Genomic DNA, 12,020 nt, shown 5'->3' with positions numbered 1-12,020 from the left:
ATAGTATTGCTACAATGTACAGTAATCTTGCAAACTGAATGTTTTTGATCTCATTTAATGATCGGCTAGCTAATAACATGCTTTTAACGATAATTGTAGGCGCCGAAATAAAATAGCAATTTTTTTTGTTATTACCGGTACCTTACTTGTGGGCTCAAAATTAAAAGGGGAAATTAAAAGTGATTGAACACATGTAAGAATCTATTCTCTATTGAAACCATATATATTATTGCTACAATGTACAGTAATCTTGCAAACTGAATGTTTTTGATCTCATTATTCAGTACATGTGTACATGTATTTATTCAAATGCATGTGACATTTCAAATGATTTTAAGTGCGCAGATCTTCCCTTGCTGAAGAGATAACAAAGGATAGTAGGGAAGGTTCCATGCGGATAGATATGTACATTGTACAGTATCATCATTTATGTAGGTAAATGTACTACAGCAGTAGGCCAATTGGATGCAAATAATTATACGGTACTTCGGCAAGGCATTAACTGTCTTAAGGGGTGTCTTGACTGTCTTTAGGGTCTCCAAAATGGTCCAAAATACCTTATTCTACAAAATCAGGGTGTCCACTTCCTATTCACACCATTATAAAAATCACAATTTTAGGTTGTCCAAATTGAAAACAGGGCGTCCAAATGACACTTGGACACCCCTCTGGCTAATGCCTTGTATTTCGGTATATCAGTTACAGTACGATATCCATTTTCAAATCTGTGTGCTGTGCAAAAAAGATGCTTAAGGCTGAACCGTAATACAAAAATAAATATAAATTCAATAATTGGATTGAACTCAATAATTGGATATTAAGGATTAATTATGCATGTGTATTTGCTGTAAGATGTACATGTAGTAAGACAGAATGATTACGCAAACTTGACCACTTGTGTGATTGGTTTTAGGGATGATTTGCATTCTGGGCATCAGATCTTGTACATGTTATGCACTCCGGAGTAGATGATGCAGGTTGCCAGATCAAACATCTCTGAATGAAGCTGTGTCTTTCTGTTCAATTGATGAATGACCCCAGTTTTAGGCAGAAATTTGCAGCAATGCTGTGAAGAAATTGCATCTTGCAGATCTTGATTTTAGCCAACAAGTAGCAGGCCTCATATTAAGTATGCCTGGACCAGGAGCTTAAAAAAATGACCTCCTGGTCCTTAACTCCTGGTCCTGAAGATGGCTCCTGGTCCTATATTTAAAATATTGGACACACCAGGAGCCAATGGGGTAAAAAAAAAGCCTGGGTGCCTACTTAATATAAGGCTTGACAAGTAGACTCTGTTGTCAAGTTCTTAAAATTGCTGAGTCATGCTGACCAAAATTTGCTGTCATTCTCATTGCACATGTACATGTATCATAATCTGTATAATAATGTAGAGGGGAATAATGCATTGATCATATAGTGCTCCACTAATATTGATGGTGTAAACTATACTATAGAAAGCATCAATTTGATTATAATTTCCCCACTGTTCGCAACAGTCTTCCCAATTTTGGTGCAGTTTTGTGGTCAATAGTCAAACCAAAAATATAAAATTTTACTTGTTAAACACAGACCAGATGTTTCCCTGATTATAGGTCTAAATTGCATAAAATGTATGTTAATGTGAAGTACATATACATGTATATCGTTCATGGTTGTGATGTATGGATTATTGTTTTTATTTTCAAATTTACAAGAAATCATGCATGGCTTAAGGCCAAATTATGTGATTTACAATTTAAAAACAGAAGATTGAATCATTAATATAAGAAATTACAAACTATTTTTTGCAAATGTTCAATAAAACATCAAAATCATGGAGAAGAACTGGAGTGAAAGGGAGAGGGCAATTGAAAACATGGGGTACCAGATTTCAAAACTGTATATCTTTGAGGCAAAAATCAGAATAAATTAATACAGTATTAAACCCTAGAGCAGTAAAATGCAACACAAATTTACACACAATGCAACTGTGCTAAGGATCCAAAAATAATTCTTGAAAAAAGGTATCAGTGGCACAATTTATAAGCTGCAGTGCAGTGGTAGTGATCAATACTTGTTTGTAGTGCATGCAGCAGCCTTACATGTAAGTAGGAATTGAATCTAGAAATTGGACCCATTATTCTACGCATTTCCCAATATTGCGTAAGTGTTAAGGGATTGCTGCAATTAAAATTGGTGCAAAAAAGACTTCTTGAAGACTAGTAGAAGAAACTGTGTATAAGTTTAGTTAAGGCAATGAAAAAAATTCAAACCCTGTTTTGCAATTAAAAAAAAAAAGACGACTTTTTTCGGGCTCGACCGACCCAGATTTTGCTTTTGGAAGAATTTTTTTAATTGCGCTAAAATCATGTACAATCAGCTTAAATTTACTTTCGAATGTAGTTACTATTGACTGTACTTGCGGCCGTCTGAATAAGCCTACAATGTAGTAGTACAGTATATAAATTTAATTATATACTAGTCACATGACGATGTGCATGATTGATGTGTATTGTGTTGTAGCATAAACAAATGTGGATAGTCTATACAAATGTGTATACTTTTGTAATATCTTTAAAAATCAAGTGCTTGATGTTAAATTAAAAACTTAGACGGGTATCTACATTGTATCATTATGATGCGAGTTGATTTCAAACAGATCTACAAGTAAAGAATGTTTGTTTTCATTTTTTATTTTAGCCTAAAAAATAACATCCTGAATCATGAAACTTTGTAATTGATTTAAAAATTGGATATATATGAATGAAGGGTATAGAGTGAGATCTCAATTCACACATATAGCAATTTTGCATTTTTCTCAAAAAATAACTACCGTACGTACATTTTGTACACACAACACTGGTAACAAAAGTTATGTATTTAAGGGGCAAGGAATCCAATTACTTCACTGAAATTTCAGTGAATCGAGACAAGTGGTTCATTGTTATACACTGTATGTTAAGAAATGAGGTACATTTTAGCTGTACCTCTTTTCTTGTCTTGAGTCGCTGAAATTCCAGTGTCATAGTAACTTTTGTTACCAGTTAGGGTGCATCAGATGCCCCTCATGTCAATGGATTCATCTGTCCCTAGTCTTAAAATGTTCCTATTGTCACAAAACTAACATGTGCCAAGTTTGAATTAATTCGGAGGTCGTCCTGAGGGGCCACCGAGAGCCTAAAGTTACAATGTGTGTTCCTATGTAGTAAAGTTCGTTGACCCTGTACAATTCCAATTAGAAGCCGATCGAACAATTTAAAGTAGCTGCCATATCAAAACCGTTTGGATTTAGAAGCTCAAATCTTGGGAGCTAAGCGTACTGATAATCATCTTTGAATCTGTGATGAAAATCCATCTCCAAAGAAATGACTGTGTGTGTTTTATTGTCAAAAGCGCCCCACAGTCCATATTCTTGGGAAAATCTATAATTTCTGTCTTAACCAAGTGCTATAATACTTTATTTCACACTGAAAGTTGTTAATATGTATTATATATTGATCTAAAGTTCAGAAAATCTGTTTTGTAAAAGTGTAATGACAACCAGGACATCAACATTTGTAAAATTTGAGGTAAAAATTACCACAAAATGCCTATTTCACTGAAATTTTGTATCGAGGGCGCTTGTGCCAATTCCACACATGCTCATTTTGTTGGTGATTAATTTTTATCACCGATTCGAAGATGATTATCAGTACTATAAGCGCAAAAGATTTGAGCTTCTAAGTCCTAACGGTTTTGATATGGCAGCTACTTTAAATTGTTCGATCAGCTTCTAATTGGAGTTGTACAGGGGTCAACGAACTTTACTACATAGGAACACACATTGTAACTTTAGGCTCTCGGTGGCCCCCCAGGACGACCTCCGAATTAATTCAAACTTGGCACATGTTAGTTTTGTGACAATAGGAACATTTTAAGACTAGGGACAGATGAATCCATTGACATGAGGGGCATCTGATGCACCCTATTACCAGTGTGTTATTATTTTTTGAGAAAAATGCCAAAATAGTCACAAATTTATCAAGGGGTGTAGTACCACCTTAAAATTTAAAACTGTATGCCATGCCGTACTTGATTAAAATATCCGTAGTCATTTGATTTTTTTTTGGTTCTTCTAGTTCCGTCATTTTTTGGTTCTTCTAGTTTGTATTTTAAGGTGTATTCTTTAAAGTTTAAGGATTTTTGTACACTTATTTCGTTTTTACTTTTATGTATATGTGTGCTCTGTAAAGCGCATCGAGACTTCTGTATGATGCGCTATATAAATCTCTTTTATCATTACATGTATTATTATTATTTGGTCAAGTTGAAGATAGGAGGGAAAAAAGACCTTCAGACTTTGATCTGAACCAAATTATTCAATGATCTTCTTGTGTGGTGTAATGTGTTTTTAAAATTAAGTTGGAAAATAAACTTAGTGTGCGTTTTCTGCAGCCATGATGTTTATGGAAAAATGTGGACTGCACCATTGTACAAGATATATATGGAGGGGTTTTTAGGAAAGAGAGCTATATGCAATAGCTGCCCTTAGATGTACATTTCAACATTGCTATAATTGTACACGCTGTTGCAGTGGCGTGCGCAGCACATTGAAAGTGGGGGGGGCAGGTTGTTCAGTTCCTCCGAATGGGGTCTGATTAGGAGCAAATATTGATGTTTTTAACGTTTTTCCTCCAAATCCCCCCGAATGACCAACAAAAGTGGGGGGCCATGCCCCCCCCCCTTTGCGCATGCCACTGGGCTGTTGGCTATATTATTAATATACACTTAATTACAGTCTTTTGCAGATAGCTCCTCAATAGTAAAGTTGTACATGTAAACAAAGTCCCATATTTCTACAGATGTATGAGTGGTTGCAGAAAGAACAAAATGTATACTTATAATAGTTCAGGACTTTATAGGGTTTGATAAAATATATATACTTACCGGTACTAGTTTGTATTCATTATGGAGACACAATGATGGCAAAATTTGCTAGACTTTTTGTGTGCAGTTTTTATAATAAGTTGTGATTGATGTTGGTTTTTATGTTTTAATCATTTTAATTTCTGTAAATTGTCTTCATTTTAATTTCTGTAAATTGTCTGATATTTTGATTTTACGTATGTATGCAAAGCAGAATCTGCTGCAAGCGCTTTCCTGAACAGCTGTATTTGATTGAATGCCAATATAGAAATTATTTACCATGTGTATTCATACATTGTATATAACCATTTATATATTCAATATTATATTGCAATCATGAAGAAAATTAATTTAAAAAAAACCAAAAAAGACATCGCTCAGATTCATTCATGTGGTCGATTAAGGTGGTACTACACCCCTGGCCAATTTTGTGCCTATTTTGGTATTTTTCTCAAAAATTATAGTACATTGGTGACAAGTAAGATATGTATATTATAGGGGCAAGGACCACAACTACTGCACTGAAAATTGTATTTCAGCACAGACAACGGTTCTGGAGTTGCGGTAAAAAATGAGGGAAACCCAATATTTGAGCAATAAATCAAGAACTACTTGTCTTGAGTCCCTGAAATTTCAGTGTAGTAACTGGATTCCTTGCCAACTTTTGTTACCAGTGTTTTATTAGTTTTTGAGAAAAATGTAAAAATAGTCATAAATTTATCAAGGGGTGTAGTACCACCTTAAGTCAAAATCACACGTATATTGATGTGTCTTTCACGGGGGTGTACCGTACATGTATGTTTATTACTAATTGTACAAGTATACATTACACTTGGGTACATGATGGACAATGAAATTAATCCTTGGTATAAAATGTAGAAGTGATCCCTAAAATGACCTAGAAAGATACTTGTGTTGGCCAAATCAACCAAAAAACCCTGATACAAATCTTGATGTATAAGGAAAATCACCTCGCACATTTGCGAAAGAAACTCCCATTTAACTATTGTCATAGCTGTAATTAAGGTGTTGCGATGTTTCAATGTATTGAAAAATATCAATGTTTTTCCAACATTGACTTGTCAATGTTTTCAAATTTCAATCTATTAACACTGACAACATTGAAATCATACATTGTCAATGTTTTGACATGAAAAGGGAATTCAACAGTACAAAGGGAACAAAATTATGATCAAATCAGTGAAATCACAGTCAAGGGTGAAAATAAGAAATAAAGACCCAGGGGCTCCTTTTTACACAAAATGGCCCCTGGTTCACCTCATTCAACATGGAACCAGGGGCCACTTCAAATCAACAAGGGCCAACATTTGTTCTGGATAAGTTCATCATGCATTTATGGCTAAGGAATTGAATTTTTGGGTATAGTGCCCAGGGGCCAGTTTCTGAAGAAAAGTGTCCCCTGGTCAGCTTAAATCCTGTTTCAAGAATCCCAACCCATGCTCCCCAATCCAATCCTAAATAAAGCCCTCCCCCGTTAACCCTACCCCCTGCCTATCTGCTATGTCACATGGAGTATGTTTTTAATGTATTACAAATTACCATACTATTTCATCACATGGTCGATGGTGCGTTGAAAAAAAAGTCAGCATTTTGTAACCTGATAAATAATGAAGTAATATCAGTCTTGGACATAAAAAAATAATACGTGTAAGTGAAACTTGTATGCAATATGGTAGAGATGTAGTTCATTATTAAGTAGAGCAATAATTTATTCAAATACTTCTATGTCTGTAAGCTTTAAAATTATGAAAACATAATTTAATGGTGTGCTCGTAGTTGATTTAGAGCAATAATTTATTTCAACTCTGTGTCTGTCTGTAATATTAAAAATTATGAAAACACAATTTAAGGGCTCGGATAGCGACGTTTGAACAGTATTTTTGTGGGACCTGAGAGCACATCAGACACCAAATTGCATTCTGAATACAAACAATATGCTAATATCTTTCTTATGATGTTTTTTTAAATTTGCGATATACATGTAGCCTAATACACATTTTATGACAAATTATTAAAAAATGATATTTTTGACATTTAGCATTCCTCAAAATAAATCTAATGATGTTGATGTGTACATAAATTGTACAAAATGTATGTACATTGTAATTGGGGAGGAAAAGCTGTCCAAAATTTGACCTTTCGTATACATTTTTTTACCAAAAAGGCCTAAATTGTTGAGGTGATTTGAATGCAATTTGGTGTGTCTGATGTGCTCTCAGGCCCCACACAAATACTGTACAAATGTGGGTGACCGACCCCTTTATGGTATGCTCTCTAATTTAGTACAGAGCTTCTTGTCTGTATAAATGTAAGTAAAGACTGTTTAAATTTGAAAAAAGAAATAAATAAATATGTTTATGAACACAATTTTCTGCAGTGTATATGCGATTTATTTATGAGTTGCAATTACAATTATATTTGATGGTATCATAGTTTAAAATGTATATACAATACAAGAAAATATAACAAAGATCATGTTGCCAATATGGTAAGTAGGTGCACGTGCACTCGTGCAGTCTATTTTTATCGCGATGGTTTAGCTTCATAAAAGTCATATATTTATAGTATGGTCGTTGAGGAGGAAAAACAGTGTCTACCAGGAAAAAATTGGTAAAAAGCTGATTTTTGCACCAGACAAGTAGAATATATCATAGAACATCATATCCAAAATCCGAAAAAATCCTCTTTGGGGAATTCGTTTTATCCAAGATGGCCGCCAAAATGCCCGCCACAACATATAATTAGCTGTATCTTAGCTTCTAAAGCAGATATGATGATAATTTTAGTGTCTTTGAATAGGTTTAAGAGGTCAGAGAATTCAAATTTGTACAAATCTAACACACTGATGTCTTTAATCACACTGAAATCCAAGATGGCCGCCAAAATGGCCGCCACAACATAACATTAGCTGTATCTTAGCTTCTAAAGCAGATATGATGATGATTTTAGTGTCTTTGAATAGGTTTAAGAGGTCAGAGCATTCGAATTTGTACAAATCTAACACACTAATGTCTTCAATTACACTGAAATCCAAGATGTCCGCCAAAATGGCCACCACCACATATGATTAGATATATCTCCGCTTCTGAAGCATATATGATGATGATTTGAGTGTCCTTGAATATATTTCAGAGGTCAAAGAATTCAAATTTGTACGTATCTAAAACAATGAAGTCTTCATTCACACTGGAATCCAAGATGGCCGCCAAAATGGCCGCCACCACCACGTGTTATGTTTAGGTATATTTTGGCTTATGAAGCAGATATGATAATGATTTTAGTAGCTTTTAGTGTCTTTGAATAGGGTTTAGCCTTTAGGAGTCAATTTTGTATTTATCTTCATAAGTATATGTCTTTACTGACACTGCAATCCAACATGGCCCTCAATATTGCTAAAATCAAACATGATTAGCTAAATATCTCAGCTTCTGAAGCCAATATAATTGTGATTTTAATCTTTGAATAGGTTTTTAAGAGAATGTAGGTTTTAAGGGTCAGAGAATTGTTGCAATTTCTTAAAACCCGGGCTTATAACACTGAAGTGCAAGTCGCAATAGAATCCCAAATAGCTGCCACCACATGTGAATATATATCTCAGCTTCTGAAGCAAAAGTAGCTGTCTTCGTTCTCATCTAAAGGTATAATCGCCTCAGCGTTTTGGCAATGTTCTCCTGTGTAATCTTCGCAAGCTGTGACACATTTAAGTCCATTTTTGCGACAGGATCATCCGTTATTTACACAAGAATTCCTGGAGGAAAGTTTACAATTGTATCGTACAAGCTTAAGCAAGCTATGTGGTGCATCTAAATTCGTAAGGACCGGTGCTAGAACGATGTCAGAGTGTTTCCAGCCCCATTGCTTTAAATTGGATTCAAGTCATTGTTTGTTAGCTTTCTCCAAAGTATGACCTGTAAAAGAACCCGCAGACTGTGAAAATACGCTCCTCTTTCAGTAGGTGAAAGCTTTTGTAGATAGCTGTGGATCAAATGATGCTTATTTGATGATACCATTGCCATGGATTAAGCGAACCGTAGACCGTTTAAAGAATCTTCTTCTCTGCCACCATATAAGACAACAAATAATCTGATGCCAGCTGTACCAATCTGTTCGAATGTCGCCTCAGAATCGCTCATCTAGGATGATATCTGCTGCAATTCTTTTATCTTCTTCAACAAACTTGTCTTTCCATGTCCAAATGTTGCAGAAGTTGAGTCGCAACCACTCCATGCATGGATAAACAGGAGGTCTTGAACTTTCCAAACCACCAACCCTTTCTTCTCTGAATGGAAGTAGATAAGATATCAGCCATAGTCTGGTCTCAGTGGTACATCAAAAGGACAAGTATATCTGTGTCATCTGCTACTACAGGTACTTCTCTTCCTTGTCTTGCAAATTGAAGGGTACATTCCACTATCAAAGTGTCAGGATCTCCAGTACTATTATGCACTATCTGACCATTGGTTTCCAAGTATCGACTCAGCAGCGAGATAAACTGACTGTTGTTCTTCTCATTCGAGAGGAAGGTCTGCTGGTCATGATGAGAACCTTCATAGATTCTGTGAGCTGATTATGATAAGAACAAATGCCAGTTTATCTCGCTGCTGAGTCGATGGATGGTGCACAATAGTACCGGAGATGCTGACACATTGATAGTGGAATGTACCCTTCAAGACTCCTTCCATGTTCGAGACAAGGAAGAGAAGTGCCACTGGGGACCAGAATATAGCTGATATCGGTGGGTTGGAAAGTTCAAGACCTTATTAACAACATTGTTGAAGTATTGACATTCCATCTCAGGTCCTGTTTATCCATGCATGGAGTGGTTGTGACTCCACTTCTGCAACATTTAGACATGGAAAGACAAGTTTGTTGCAGAAGATAAGAAGAATTGCAACAGATATCATCCTAGATGAGCGATCCTGAGGCGACATTAGAACCGATTGGTACAAATGGCATCAGATTATTTGTTGTCTTATGTGGTGGCAGAGAAGAAGATTCTTTAAACGGTCTGCGGTTCGCTTAATTCATGGCGATGGTATCATCAAATAAAGCATCACTTGATCCACAAAAGCTTCCACCTAGTTAAAAAGAGCAGCGTATTTTCACAGTCTGAGTGTTCTTTGCAGGTCATACTTTGGAGAAAGCTCACAAACAATAACTTGGATCCAAATCAATGGGGTTGGAAACTCTCTGACACCGTACTAGCACCGGTCCTTACGGATGTAGATACAGCACCACAAGGCTTGCTTAAGTTTGTATGATACAAATGTAAACTATCCTCCAGGAGTCCTTGTGGAAATAACGGATGTTCCTGTCGCAAAAAGGGATTTAAATGTGTCACAGCTTGTGGAGATTGCAGAGGAGAAAATTGCCAAAACGCTGAGGCGATTATACTTGCAGTTGAAGTCGAAGATAGCTACTTTTGCTTCAGAAACTGAGATATAGAAAATCATGTGGTGGCAGCTGTTTTGGATTATATTGTTACTGAGCACTTACTTCCGTGTTTTAAGTAAAATATTTTGCAACATTGAAATCTGCAACCCCTAAAACCTACATTTTATTAAAAGCCTATTCAAAGATTAAAATCATCATTATATTGGTTTCAGAAGCTGAGATATACAGTTAAGCATGTTTGATTTTAGCCATATTGAGGATCATCTTGGATTACAATGTGAGTGAAGACTTGACTTAGTACTTTAGATAAATACAAAATTGACTTATGCGTCACCTAAAACATATTCAAAGACACTAAAATCATTATCATATCTGCTTCATAAGCCAAAATATACCTAAACATAACACGTGGTGGTGGCGGTCATTTTGGCGGCCATCTTGGATTCCAGTGTGAATGAAGACTTCAGTGTTTTAGATACGTACAGATTTGAATTCTTTGACCGCTGAAATATATTCAAGGACACTAAAATCATCATCATATCTGCTTCAGAAGCGGAGATATATCTAATCATATGTGGTGGTGGCCATTTTGGCGGCCATCTTGGATTTCAGTGTAATTGAAGACATCAGTGTGTTACATTTGTACAAATTTGAGTTCTCTGACCTCTTAAACATATTCAAAGACACTAAAATCATCATCATATCTGCTTTAGAAGCTAAGATACAGCTAATTATATGTTGTGGCGGCCATTTTGGCGGCCATCTTGGATTTCAGTGTGATTGAAGACATCAGTGTGTTAGATTTGCACAAATTTGAATTATCTGAACGCTTAAACATACTCAAAGACACTAAAATCATCATCATATCTGCTTTAGAAGCTAAGATACAGCTAATTATATGTTGTGGCATCCATTTTGGCGGCCATCTTGGATAAAACAAATTCCCCAAGGAGGATTTCTTCGGATTTTGGATATGATGTTTTATGATGTATTCTGCTTGTCTGGTGCAAAAATCAGCATTTTACCAATTTTTTCCGGGTCAAAATGTCCAACGACCATACTATTAACATGTTTAAATTAATAAATGTACATGTATATCTCTATTTGCAAAGTTAATCTGCTAAGTAGGTAGCCTTTCTTATCATTAAGGGGGTACTGCACCCCTCGATAAATTTGTGTCTATTTTTGCATTTTTCTCAAAAACTAATACAGTGGTAACAAAAAGTTATGTATATTATAGGGGCAAGGAATCCAATTACTACACTGGAATTTCAGTGACCCAAGACAAGCGGTTTGTTATTTATGATCAGAAATAAGGTACCGCTAGGATGTACCTCGTTTCCTATCATATACACTGAACCGCTTGTCTTGAGTCACTGAAATTTCAGTGTAGTAATTGGATACCTTGCCCCAATAATATACATAACTTTTGTTACCAGTGTATAATTATTTTTGAGAAAAATGTAAAAATAGTCACAAATTTACCATATGGGTGTAGTACCCCCTTAAAGGCCGTCCTTATCATCAAAACCAGGTGGTGTATGACATGCATTCCCTAAATTCAGTAAATTTTCATCGTCAACCGTGTAATTGAATGGGATTATTTTGAAATTTTAAAACGCTTGAAATATCACAAACAAATAGGCCTATGTTGATAAATAATATAAATACAAGCTAAAACCGTTGGGGTTCGATAATGAACCCCACAAAACTAACCGGTA

The sequence above is a fragment of the Amphiura filiformis genome, chromosome 3 (assembly GCF_039555335.1).
Source record: "Amphiura filiformis chromosome 3, Afil_fr2py, whole genome shotgun sequence".
Classification (NCBI taxonomy): Eukaryota; Metazoa; Echinodermata; class Ophiuroidea; order Amphilepidida; family Amphiuridae; genus Amphiura; species Amphiura filiformis.
This window is presented reverse-complemented; position numbering follows the sequence as displayed.